Source organism: Bos taurus, chromosome 3 (genome assembly GCF_002263795.3).
Source record: "Bos taurus isolate L1 Dominette 01449 registration number 42190680 breed Hereford chromosome 3, ARS-UCD2.0, whole genome shotgun sequence".
Lineage (NCBI taxonomy): Eukaryota > Metazoa > Chordata > Mammalia > Artiodactyla > Bovidae > Bos > Bos taurus.
This window is the reverse complement of record NC_037330.1, coordinates 22,567,542-22,581,184: the sequence shown is the minus strand read 5'-3', so window position 1 is coordinate 22,581,184 and position 13,643 is coordinate 22,567,542. Positions and strand designations below refer to the sequence as shown.

The 13,643-nt window shown below is 45.5% G+C and overlaps 2 long non-coding RNA genes across 3 annotated transcripts in view; one reads left to right on the top strand and one right to left on the bottom strand.

Moving 5' to 3' along the window:
• Positions 1-234: 234 nt before the first annotated feature.
• On the bottom strand, positions 235-942 carry LOC112445955 (uncharacterized). The gene is made up of 2 exons (XR_003033970.2): positions 856-942; positions 235-666 (listed from the first exon to the last, which is right to left on the bottom strand). It is a non-coding gene; the product is annotated as an uncharacterized lncRNA (long non-coding RNA).
• A 403-nt stretch (positions 943-1,345) lies between these two features.
• LOC112445956 (uncharacterized) overlaps positions 1,346-13,643 on the top strand; it is a 35,981-nt gene continuing 23,683 nt past the window's right edge. The window contains exons 1-2 of one of the 2 annotated variants that reach the window (XR_009493872.1): positions 1,346-1,433; positions 5,499-5,880. This is a non-coding gene — a long non-coding RNA (uncharacterized lncRNA). Of the gene's footprint in view, positions 1,434-4,731; positions 5,881-13,643 lie in introns of those variants that run through there. The other variant, XR_003033971.2, reaches the window with a different exon arrangement.

Here is a 13,643-nt window from a genome sequence, read left to right as displayed (position 1 = left end):
AAATATATATTCATACTTGTACCTATTCATATATATTCATAATTCAAATTCAGAACTACAGGTTTTTTAAATTGAATGTCTATCTTTCAGCTGAATCTCTTTCCACTAATATCAGTAGTTTCGTTTTTAATGAAACTGGAATAGAAATGTGGTATCTCATACAGTCTCCTTTAATTTTCTGTGCATTATAGACAAAAGAATAAAAAAATACCAACAATGCCAATAACAATATAATTGAGGAAAGCAGTTTTATTTTGTCACTGTCCTGGGGGTACATATAAATTATTGTTTTATAGTCTCTTGGGATAGTTCTTATCCATATGCTTGTTCCACAAAAGGCTTTAACAGATTAATTTTTACACTGTGTTCTCAGTGTCCAGAGGTGACACCTTAGAAATTCATTTTATAATGATAACAAAACCAATGTGGTTTCCAACTCACGTGTAACCAAACAAGGTATATTCCTTATAGTCTAGCCTTGACTATAAGTTCAGCGGGTGGCTCAAAGGCCTGGGTGGAGGTGGGTCAGGGACCCCTGGTTTCCTCAGATGCTGGATCCTTGAACTTTCTCCTCTTCCTGGCTGAACTTGAGAAGAAAGGACGAAATTTCCTGGAGTTAAGCTTCAAATCTTAGCCTAACAGTGGCTTTCCACATCCATTGGAGACCTAGGAACGAGAATTTCTAAATAAAATTGAACTGAACTGGAATAGCATCAATTAAAATTCGGAATAATAGGGCACCTGAATAAAATACAGTTCTTCCCATTCAGGTCTGGAACCCTCTACCCGAAAGCTGCCATCCTGGCTGGTCAGCGACATCGCAGCCCCCTCCACCCCCCGCCACCATTTACTCACAAGGACAGCCGTGCAGTTACAAGACGTGCGGTGCGAAGCCCCCTGGGGAGGCAGGACTCTGGAGTCTCTGTCTCTGCTTTTTACCCGCGAGACCCAGGGGACCCGACAGGGCTATGGCAATGGTTAGGTCGCCTCGCCCCCTGGCGGCAGGGCCGGGCCTCGGACGGCCAGTAACGGGCTGAGTCGCCCGGGTCCAGCGGGGACACCCGGGATGATCTCATACCTGCCTGCCAAATCCGTGCGCACCGCGCTGGTCGCGGATACGGGAGCCGGAAAACAGGTTTTATTAGGGGAGTAAAAAGCCTTCTAGTTAAACAGAAATATTCCACCGAGATTTGAACCTGGATCGCTGGATTCAGAGCCCAGAGCGCTCACCACTACACCACGGAACAACGACTAATGGGTACTGTCCCACAGATGATCCAGACCGTACTCAGCTGGGAGGGCCCAGGACTCGCCTCCCGCCCCACCTCTCGTCACCCGGACCCGAGCCGCTTCCTCCGTGACGCCAGGGGGCGCCGGCCCGCGGCCGTCTCTTCAGGTTTGGACGTCGTGGAAAGAGTTGAAATCCATTCGGGGTGAGCAACAGGGAGGGACTTTTAGGCCTCCCCTAAATGCACCCGCTCTCCCTGCATTTCTAGAGTTCTCTGCCCTGAGGTAAAATTCCCGCCAGGGGAAAAAAAAAAGTCCCTTTCCTCTTTGCAATCGTCCTCTTCCCGCTGCCCTGGGAACTCTGAACGTCCCCAGAAGAGCCCTTGGGACTTCGTGGGATGTCCCCTTCCTGGGACCCCAGGGCAGAATGGGGGAAGGCGCTGCCGGTTTCGTTGGGGGGTGGAAATCGAAGCGACCACCGTGCTCCACTTCACACTATGTGCACCCATGCCCTTCAGGCTCTGCTGGATTGTGTAACAGGAGTTTGTGTGCTGGAGGCACAGTAAGGCCAAACAAAAGCAAATGCAGGAGTCTGAAGCAGAGAAAGGCTTATTGCAGGGCTGGGCAAGGAGAAAGGGGACTCCTGCCTGTTCAAAAGGCTCAGACGGCCTGATAAGTTTTGGGGGAGAGTTTTTATAGGCAGTCTTTAGGGGGAGAGCTGCAGGGTATATGATCTTCCTGGACTGGTTGGTGGTGAGGTAACAGGGTCCTGTTCCAGGAATCTCAGTCAGTCTTCCGGTTCTAACTAATCTGGGGTTCCGGTGCCTGTGCTCTGCCTGAATGTACCATCCTCCCACCATCCTTCCCACGTGGGTGAGGCCCTAGTTCCTGAAGAAATTAAGAGATATGTATCAGATAGTTATGTACGTTCCTTGAGTTGGAACCTAGACCGTGCCGCATGGCTGCATTATTGTTTCTTTCTTTCCAATTGTGAAAAGAATTGGGGAAGTGAAAGCTCAGGAGGGAAGTTGTTGAGTAGCTCAGTCGTGTCCACTCAGGAGAGAAGTTGAAGAGTCAACAAACCTGTCAATCCAACAGTCCGAGTGCTTCCAGCTACCAAAGTGAAGCTTAGGGAGGTCTGTGGAAAGGTGTGTTACAGTGTAGCTGTCACCCCTTGGCACCTGCTGCTAAGTGTCTGTAGGGCTTGGGACTGTGGTGATCTGGTATCTGCTGGATACTGTGAACGACCTTCAGAGAACAACAGCTGCTTCACCTCCATGTCTAAACGTTGGCCATATTCCCCTTTTGGCTAACGTTAGCTCAGAACATGTATTATTATTTCTTGACCGTCTTTGTCTCTGCATTCCCTCACTTAATTAGTTTGAATCTGCCCTTTGAAACCCAGTGAAGGTCTAGGAAGCTGAAACTTTTCCCCAACAAATATGAAATGAGGGACATGGAAAGGCTTTTGTAAATAGGAGAGCCCCATAGGGTCCTGTTCCATGTCAGTGGCCCACTTTTCTTTGATACTCAGTCTTGAGAGGATCAGGTGTTGGACAAGAAAAGGAATAATATTTTTTTATAGATAATTTAAAAATAAACTCCCAGAGGAACTTGGCTTTCAGGATACTTGGTTTCAAGGTGTGGTTGGGTGTAATCCTATTATAAGATTTGGGCTTGGTTGGGTGATTTGTGATTTGGGGAAAGATTGGAAAACACAGGGTTTGCTCCATATTGAATACTGTTAGTGTGCACAATTCTATGATTGGAGTAAGGATGTAGCAGTTATTTCCTTATGAAAACAGGAAGATGTTTGAGATTTTGTAGGTTGCCCAGTGACCTCATTTTTCTCTGGGCAAAATTATGAAGGTGCCTTCTTTTATTGATTTTATAAAGGTTTCAGAAAAACCTTGTCTTAAGTTGATATTCTGTATCTGAGATTGTTTATTTCCAACAAGAGACGAAATCAGTCAGACTGTAAGTGTCAGGCCATCTCAGGGCATCAGAGACTGGTATTTTTCTCTCTCATTGGAAATCTCTATAATGAGAAATCAGAGCATTCTGGTATCTTAAGCTGTAGGTTCAAACTTGACTGAGTTACAGTGTGACTTTGACTAAGTTTCTGGAATATTCTGTGGCTCAATTTTGTTGGCAAAGTAATGTCTCTGCTTTTGAATATGCTATCTAGGTTGGTCATAACTTTCCTTCCAAGGAGTAAGCATCTTTTAATTTCATGACTGCAGTCACCATCTGCTATTGACCTGAATTCTGTCGGTCACGATTTCTTTCAATTCATCTGAAGAAAGGTCACTTAAGAGAAAGCATAGAACTGTGGAGCCCAGAACTGACCTCTGCCATCTCTTTCTCCAAGAGGAGAATAAAATAACTGAGGTCTTTTTTTCCTTGTGTTTCTTTATTTTATTTACATATTTTAAGATTTTATTTACTTTTGGCTGCACTGCCTCTTTGTTCTGTGCTGGTCTCTCTCTAGTTGTAGCAATTGGGGGCTACTCTCTACTTGCAGTGCATGGGTTTCTCATTGCGGTGACTTCTCTTGATGTGGAGCATGGGCTCTAGGCAGGGAGCTTCAGTAGTTGTGGTACATGGGCTTAGTTGCTCAGAGGCACGTGGAATCTTCTCGGACCAGGGATCAAACTGTGTCCCCTGCATTGGCAGGTGGATTCTTAACCACTAGACCACCAGGGAAGTCCTCTTATGTCTCTTCAGAGCAGTGGCCTTCCTGTTCTTCCTCTCCACAGTTTGCAGCCATAGGTACTGCAGACCACTTAACCCACCTGTTCCCATTTGCTTTCCTGCTGGTCTTGGAGGGTCTCCTGGAGCAGTAGAGGTGCTGCAGCTTGCCCTAGGGACACAGCCAGTAGCAGCAGCCATATTTGGGAGCTACAGAGATCTTGATAAAGAAATGACCCATACGAGGGCTGAGATAGCCCACCAATTAGAGCAGAGTCTTTTAAGACAATGGAGGCACTAAAAGCTCAGACTGGGGAAGCAGGGTCCTCTTTGTGTCCTACCTCAGGTAGGTACCCTTCCTGGAAAAGGAGACGTTTTCCCTTGAGAGGCCACCTTGACAAAGGTCTTGCTTTGCTTAATCTGAGTCATTCTTGTTGCCACTAGGGCTTTGGGGATTTCCATTCTAGACTGTTTAGTGGTCAGACCTTTTCCTTACGTGACGGTCTCCTTGGAAATTTTGTCTGAAATGCAGTTTCTTGAACCTTATCTCCAGAGAATTTTAGGAAGCACCACAGTGACTATGACATAGATATTCTTTACCTGTATAGCTAATGCTCAGTAATTGAAGCCTGTCTGCTGCACGATTACATTTACTCATGCAAAGTTAATGCTGTCTTCTCTATTACATTATGTGTTCTTCTCTGTTGTATATAAGATCAATCTGCTCAAAGAGGGTAATGAAATCACCATGTAAAGCAGACTTGGTATATGGTGTGTTGGTATTTGCATCTTGTACTGCTTTACTTACGGCTGTGCTTTTATTGCTTCTGCACAGACCTGGGACAGGATCTGACTGGGAATATGATAGGGACTAGAACACTAGTAAAAGTTAGTTATTCCTGGTAACTGTTACTTATCCACTTGGTATTTACTGAATATTCCATCTGGCAGGATTTTTTTTTTTTTTTTCCACGGCAGGCTCTTGAGGGGGGTTGGGTGAATAAGGCAGGCAGAGCTCCTGCTCTCAGGAAGATGATCTTTTAACACAGAAGCCAGACATTTTACAGAGAGTCACATAAATATTATTTAATTACGGCTTTGATAAATTTTATTTGTATTCATGCATTCCTTTGTCCCATTGTTGGCCAGGATTGAAAACTGACTGAGTATAAATAATAGGACTAAGGGACTGTAGTAAAAGAATTGTCTCAGAAAAGGTCTTTCAGATATTTTTGTTTTAACAGTGGGAATACTGACGTTTGATCCAATGTCCATTGAAATTCAGCTGTGCATTCCTAAAGGGTGTATCATGTGCTTTGGACAGAGAAGCTTGTATCCACAGCTTTGTTGTGGCTTTCTTGCCACCAAGGGGTTGGAGATTTGCATGGTTGGAGCTTGGGGAAATCCCCTAATCTATTTGGGCCTCAGTTTCATCAGTAAAATAAACTTGTTATTCAAATTCTCTGAATTCCATCCTGTTCAGTTTTCTTAGAGTTGCATAAGGGGCTGAGATGCATGCTAAATGTGCCCTGGGAACTGCAGCCAAGATCTGGCCTTGGTCCTTTCTGTGTTTCCTGCAGGAGCCTCAACTGAGCCCACACACTAAAATTAAAGAAAATCAGCAAGTTTGGAAGATGAGAATAACCCAAATAAGGCCAAGGAAATGGTGCTAACCAAAGGAAGTGACAAGTTGAGTTCAGGAAAATCAAGGAAAACAGAGGACTACATACAGCATCATCCAACTCTTCATGGAGCAGTCTGAGCTGAGCAAGAAGAACTGGGAGAGTAACTTAGTCCACAGGGAACTTGTGCACCTGCCGAGGTGATCCACATGCTGGATCAGGATTGGTTTATACTGCTGGGAGCACCAATTTCAGAAGGAGGAGGATGGGACCTTGAGGCTCTGCCCTAGACCTGCCCCGTCTAGACCTTGGAGCTGCCCTTGCAGTGGAAGCCTTCCAAGTAAGTATGGGCCAAGATGGATAAATGATATTTAGAGAAGAATTGGAGATGTCCATTTTTACTTTAAATAGTTCTGCCCTGTTGCCAGAAGGGGCCAAGGAAAGGAGGGGACATTTATATCTGAAGCAGAGATATTAATAATATTCTTTTGCATTTAGAGTTTGAAAGGCTTTACACACAGTATCTCTTAAATATTTGTTGAGTGCTTTTTTTTTTAATGCTGTATTTCTCTGAGAAAATCAAAGCCATGAGAGAAAGAGTGCAAGTGGATATTTTCAACAAAATGTGCTTGCTCTCCTCAGGTGGGGTGTTGCAGCAGCCAAGAGGCTGGGAGGGTAGATCAAGGACATCTCTTCCTAATGACAGTGTGAACCATTGAGGAATCCTAAGAACAGTTGTATCTTCCTCAGAGTCACACTGGTGAGTGTTATATGGCAAGGATAATGTAGAGCGGACTCCTCTCTAAGTAAAGGGCTTTGTTACATAGTGGGAGAAAGCAAAGCATCCCTGACAGTACAACTGGAACGTAGTTGACATGGTTGGAGATTTGCAACTTTTATTCAAACTGTGACTGATAATTGCTGAGAACCTCCTCAGTACTTGACTCAGCACCAGGAATCATGAACACAGAGATGAATAAAGTATTGTCTCAACTTCTTCCCTGATAGCTCAGTTGGTAAAGAATCTGCCCACAGTGCAGGAGACCTGGGTTGGAAAGATCCCTTTGAGAAGGGAAAGGCTACGCACTCCAGTATTCTGGCCTGGAGAATTCCATGGACTGTGTAGTCCATGGGGTTGCAAAGTGTTGGACTCAGCTGAGCAAATTTCACTTCACTTCAGTCCAGTAACCAGGAAGTCACAAAAAATGTAGTGGTGATGGGTTCATCGGAAGACGTGACAAATGATGCCTAGAGATTACTACAGAAGGGTCCTGGTTTTCCTCCCCGCCACCCCTAAGCTGTATGGTCTTTCCTGGCTCAGTAACCCTGGTTCTCAGCCAGATTTCAACCTCTGGTGGTGTATTATGAAAAATAAAGAGGGAAAGCCAGGGACATATCAGAAACATTTGTTCTTCCTCAGCTGGGAGAGGTAGTCACTTGGCCACACAGGTCTTCCTGAGTTCAAAATCTCTGGCATTTCTGCAGTGAAGGAGTAACCTGATCCATTCTAGTCCCAGTGGAATGAGATCCAAAAGGAAGTATACCCAGTTGGTTGATTAGGCCTTAATCCTCATTAAATCTTGCTGGTCCTCAATTCACAGCCTGGCATTTGAAAGGAATGCAGCAACAGTCTTTTTTCCCAAAGGATTTAGAAGGGGAGCCAGAAGGTTTATCTTCCAGGGAAACACAACCCAGAAATGCCCTCCAAGAATTTACCAAAACTCCTGAATATACTGAATTGTCCTGTTATTAACCATTAATTGTCAGGGGAGAGTGAGAATGCAGTTCCCTACTACCACAAATTATGCAGTCATGTTTCCCACATTGTGGAAATCAGGTCAGCACTACAGAGTGCAATGGCTAAGCCTCAATATCACCTGCCTGCTCATGGTATTTCCACTGTCCTGTATTTACTAATACAAAATACTAATAATAGGGGAAATTGTGTGAGGGAGAATAGACCATAAGTGAGAGAACTCTGTACTAGCTGCTCAGTTTATCTGTAAGCCTAAAGCTGTTCTAAGAAGTAATGTGTATTAATGTTTTTAAAGGACGTAACACCTTCAAATCATAGTTTTGGTGGCATTCTGTAACTGTTAATTATTACTGAGTGTTGAGGGGCACCAATCTGGAGTCTGACCAGTTGGTGATTTCCATGCCTGGGCCTTCAACCTTTGCCAGCCTAGCAGTTCCTCTGGAATCTGGATGGGAAATCATGTAGATCAGGGTGGCCCCAGTGCTCCAGATGGTCCAGAGAGAAGACTAGCATGTAGTGAAGGCTGGGAGAAACCATCGCAGGACAGAACTATGTGAAGATCCAGGAGGAATGAGATTCTGCAGCTGCCCCACCTGTGCACACAGAACAAAAGAGAGTCTGGACACAATATGAGAGCTACAGGATAATATAGCTGCCTCCTGTGCTGAAAACACAGAGTGCTGAGTCTTAACATGCGGACGTCTGGGCACTGACACCAGCGAGTGGCCTTCCACACCCCAACGTAGGGCGCACTGCCCTGGCCGCCTGCTCCTCGCCGCCTTGGGAGCCCCCGCCCAGGTGACAGGTGAGGACACAGCCTCTTGGGCTGGAGTTGGACACATGCCCTTCTTTCTTGCGCATTCCCTTCTGCGGAGTGGGAGGGTGTGAAAGGCTTTCCAAAGTGGCCGATTTTCAAATCTTTAAAACTGGCCTTTGAACCATATAAAAGCTCGGAGAGTGAAAAAGTCTAGAGAGAAGCCCACGGGCCACGCTGAGCTTCCCTCAGGACCGAGCGACCGCCGCCGTCTTGGGGACGCGGATGGGTGGGGAGTGGATGAACCTGGAAGGAAGAAGAGAGAAGGAAGATGAGGGAGGAAACAGCCCAGAAGAAACACCGTCAGCTGCTCACACCCAACCACACCCCGCGGGGCGCCAGCAGCGTGGGGGCCGCGGTCGCTTTGGTTCCGATCGCATTCCCAACACAGAGAACGCTCTGCTCACCCACTCCAATGAAGCCGGCAGAGCCCCACGATTAAACCCTTGGACCTGAGGTCCCAGGGAGGGGACATTCCACGAAGTCCTAAGGCCTCTTCTGAGGATGTTCAGAGCTCCCAGGGCAGCGGGAAGAGGACAACTGCAAATAGGAAAGGGACTTTTTTCCCTGGGGGGAATTTTACCTCAGGGCAGAAAACTCTAGAAATGCCGGTAGAACAGGGGGATTTGGGGGAAGTCTAGTAACCTTTTCCTAAAAACTTTCCTAGTACCAGGAAAAAGTTACTAATCCACCCCAAATGGATTTCAGTTCTTTCCACAACGTCCAAACCTGAAGAGACGGCCGCGGACCGGCGAGTCAGGCGCCCCCTGGCGTCGCGGAGGAAGCCACTCGAGGCAGGGTGACTAGAGCGACCGGCGGGAGGCGAGTCCTGGGCCCGCGGCGCTGCGCGCCACCTGGCTCAGCAGTGGAAGAGTGAGCCAACAAATTGGTCATGGTTCCATGGTGTAATGGTGAGCACTCTGGACTTTGAATCCAGCGATCTGAGTCTGAGTCTCGGTGGGACCTTTCTCTTTAGAAAGCCTCTTTTACTTGTGCCCCCTACCCTGGTAGGGAAGAGTCCTAACCACTGGAAGGCCAGAGAATTCCCTGAGCTAGGGCAGTTCGCTGGGATACAGAAAGAAAGGATATCTTCTCCATGAGGCAGAGGAAAAAAATCCAGGCACGAGGTAAGGAAACCACCAGGAGACCCTCACAGAGACTGAACCAGCCTGCCTTTGAGTGTTTGAGTGTCTCCTGCGGAGGTCCGGTCAGCAGTGGCCTGCCGCAGGGGCAGGGACTCAGTGCAGCAGGCCTAGGTGTGACATAAGCCCTCTTTGAGGAAGTCACCATTAACTCCACCATAGAGCCGCTAGAACTTACACAGGACTAGGGAAACACACTCGGAGGGCACAGACAAAACCTTGGGACCCAGAAGAAAGGAGCACTGACCCCACAAGAGAATGACCCACACTTGCCTGTGAGTGTCCAGGAGTTTCCAGCGGAGGCGTGGGTTGGCGATGGCCTGCTGCAGGGTCAGGGGTGCCGGGGTCCAGCCCCGGTGGATCCAGGGAATTCGAAGCGGGGATGGCGTTGGCAAGGATCAGGAAACAATTGCTTAATTAAACGTTAATTAAGGATATAAAGAGTGGTTAAATAAGGATGGCTCAGTGAGGAAATTCAGTGGAGAAAAGAGGCTGAATAATTCAGCCAGAAGGTGAGAGAAAGGACGACATGGGGAGACCAAGTTTCTGTGAACAAGGCCCGCACTTTATTTTCCAAAGTAGTTTTTATACCTTAAGTTATTCATAGAGGATAATGGGGGAAGGGGTAGAGTCATGCAGTAAGCCAGGCTTTCTTCCTGCAAACTTATCATATGCAAAAGTTTAGGTGATTTGCATCATCTTCTGGCCCGGAGGCCTGTTAACATTTTGAGAAACTTATTTTTCTCTAAAGGTGATTATTCTAAAGTCAGGCGCCACCCTCCAAAAGCATTAGATAAAGTTGCATTCCTATAGGGCAAAGGTGTGGTGGGCTATAACAAGAAAAAGAATTAACTCAAGGGTCTAAGATTACAAACGTTAAAGCTACTACTTACACCAATTATATTAATCAATACACTGCCAGGGACACGGCAGGTAAGGGATATGGAAACTTAGCAGCAAATATTGGCCCAACAAGTGAAAAACCCTTCACCAATACAATTTCTAATCAATCTTTTAACTGCTCAAAGGAATCTGTATTCAGACAGTTTAGAACATCTCATGCCTCTCACAGTTGGGAGGCTCTGAACAATCACATGTGGCCCGAAAAACCTATTCAGGCAGGCTAGAGGACTTCCAAAGGAGTTTGTAGGTTGAAACACTGTCACACCCAGGAATTATTAACTGGAGCTGTAAGTTAATTCTTTTTTCAGAGAGAGGTAGTGGGGGACAGCCCCCCATAAAGTCAGAGGTGTAGGTGAGAGCACAAAGCAGAAAGTAGGCAGACACTGGTTTTGGGGGTAGATGCTCGAGAATTTCCAGGGGGACTCCTGAGGCTCCATCCTGCCTTTGCGTATGCCGAGCCTCCTTCCCCATGACCTTTACCAGGGGCAGAGCTCCTGTTCCTGGCACAGGGGCACTGAGTGTGGCAGTGTGTGCATGGGACCTTTTGAAGGAGGTCGCCATTATCTTCATTACCTCCACGATAGGGTCAAACAACAGAGAGGAAACACAGCCCCACCAATCAACAGAAAATTGGATTAAAGACTTACTGAGCATGGACCCGCCCATCAGAACAAGACCCAGTTTCCCCCACAGTCAGTCTCTCTCATCAGGAAACTTCCATAAGCCTTTTATCCTTATCCCTCAGAGAGCAGACAGAATGAAAACCACAATCACAGAAAACTAATCAAACATCACATGGACCACAGCCTTGTATAACTCAATGAAACTATAAGCCATGCTGTGTAGGGCCACCCAAGACAGACGGGTCATGGTGGAGAGTGCTGACAAAATGTCATCCACTGGAGAAGGGAATGACAAGCCATTTCAGCACTCTTGCCTTGAGAACACCATGAACAGTATGAAAAGGCAAAAGGATATGACACTGAAAGATGAACTCCCCAGGTCGGTAGGTGCCCATTATGCTACTGGAGAAGAGTGGAGAATAAATTCCAGAAAGAATGAAGAGATGGAGCCAAAGGAAAAACAATGCCTAGTTGTGGATGTGACTGGTGATGGAAGTAAAATCTGATGCTGTAAAGAACAATATTGCATAGGAACCTGGAATGTTAGGTCCATGAATCAAGGTAAATTGGAAGTGGTCAAACAGGAGATGGCAAAAGTGAACATCAACATTTTAGGAATCAGTGAACTAAAATGGACAGGAATGAGTGAATTTAACTCAGATGACCATTATATCTACTACTGTGGGCAAGAATCCCTTAGAAGAAATGGAGTAGCCTTCATAGTCAAGAAAAGAGTCTGAAATGCAGTACTTGGGTGCAGTCTCAAAAATGACAGAATGATCTCTGTTCATTTCCAAGGCAAACCATTCAATATCACAGTAATCCAAGTCTATGACCCAACCAGTAATGCTGAAGAAGCCAAAGGTGAACAGTTTTATGAAGACCTACAAGACCTTCTAGAATACCCAAAAAACAATGTCCTTTTCATTATAGGGGACTGGAATGCAAAAGTAGGAAGCCAAGAAATACCTGAAATAACAGGCAATTTTGGCCTTGGAATACAAAATGAAGCAGGGCAAAGGCTAACAGAGTTTTGCCAAGAGAACGCACTGGTCATAGCAAACACCCTCCTCCAACAACTCATGATAAGACTTTACACATGGACATCACCAGATGGTCAATACCAAAATCATATTGATTATATTCTTTGTGGCCAAAGATGGAGAAGCTCTATACAGTCAGCAAAAACAAGACCAGGAGCTGATTGTGGCTCAGATCATGAACTTCTTATTGCCAAATTAAGACTTAAATTGTAGAAAGTAGGAAAAACCACTAAACCATTCAAGTATGACCTAATCAAACCCCTTATGATTATACAGTGGAAGTGACAAATAGATTCAAGGGATTAGATCTGATAGAGTGCCAGAGAATGATGGATGGAGGTTTATGACATTGTACAGGAGGCAGTGATCAAGCCCATCCCAAGAAAAATAAATGCAAAAAGGCAAAATGATTGTATGAGGAGGGCTTACAAATAGCTGAGAAAAGAAGAGAAGCTAAAGAAAGGCAAAGGAGAAAAGGAAAGACATACCCATAACTTGCAGAATTCCAAAGAATAGCAAGGAGAGAGAAGAAAGCCTTCCTCAGTGATCAGTGCAAAGAAATAGAGGAAAACAATAGAATCAGAAAGACTAGAGATCTCTTCAAGAAAATTAGATACAGCAAGGGAACATTTCATGCAAGTTCAATTCAGTTCAGCCACTCAGTTGTATCCGACTCTTCACAACCCCATGGACTGTAGCACGCCAGGCCTTCCTGTCCATCACCAATTCCTGGAGTTTATTCAACTCAAGTCCATTGATTCGGTGATGCCATCCAACCATCTCATTGCCTGTCATCCCCCTCTCCTTCTGCCTTCAATCTTTCCCAGCATCAGGGTCTTTTCCAACAAGTCAGTTCTTCGCATCAGGTGGCCAAAGTATTGGAGTTTCAGCTTCAACATCAGTTCTTTCAATGAATATTCAGGACTGATTTCCTTTAGGATGGACTGATTTGATCTCCTTTCAGTCCAAGGGACTCTCAAGAGTCTTCTCCAACACCACAGTTCAAGCATCAATTCTTCGGTACTCAGCTTTCTTTATCATCCATCTCTCACATCCATACATGACTACTGGAAAAATCATAGCCTTGACGAGACAGACCTTTGTTGGAAAAGTAGTGTCTCTGCTTTTTAATGTGCTTTCTAGGTTGGTCATAACTTTTCTTCCAAGGAGTAAGTGTCTTTTAATTTCATGGCTGCAGTCACCATCTGCAGTGATTTTGGAGCCCCCAAAAATAAAGTCTGTCACTGTTTCCACTGTTTCCCTATCTATTTGCCATGAAGTGATGGGACCGGATGCCATGATCTCAGTTTTTTGAATGTTGAGCTTCAAGCCAACTTTTTCACTCTCCTCTTTCAATTTCATCAAAAGGCTCTTTAGCTTTTCTTCGCTTTCTGCCATAAGGGTGGTGTTATCTGCATAACTAAGGTTATTGATATTTCTCCTAGCAATCTTGATTCCAGCTTGTGCTTCATCCAGCCCAGCATTTCTCATGACGTACTCTGCATATAAGTTAAATAAGCAGGGTGACAATATACAGCCTTGATGCATTCCATTCTCTATTTGGAACCAGTATGTTGTTCCATGGCCAGTTCTAACTGTTGCTTCCTGACCTGCATACAGATTTCTCAAAAGGCAGGTCAGGTGGTCTGGCTTTTTCCACAGTTTGTGGTGATCCACACAGTCAAAGGCTTTGACATAGTTAATAAAGCAGAAACAGATGTTTTTCTGGAACTCTCTTGCTTTTTCAATGATCCAACAGATGTTGGCAATTTGATCTCTGGTTCCTCTGCCTTTTCTAAAACCAGCTTGAACATCTGGAATT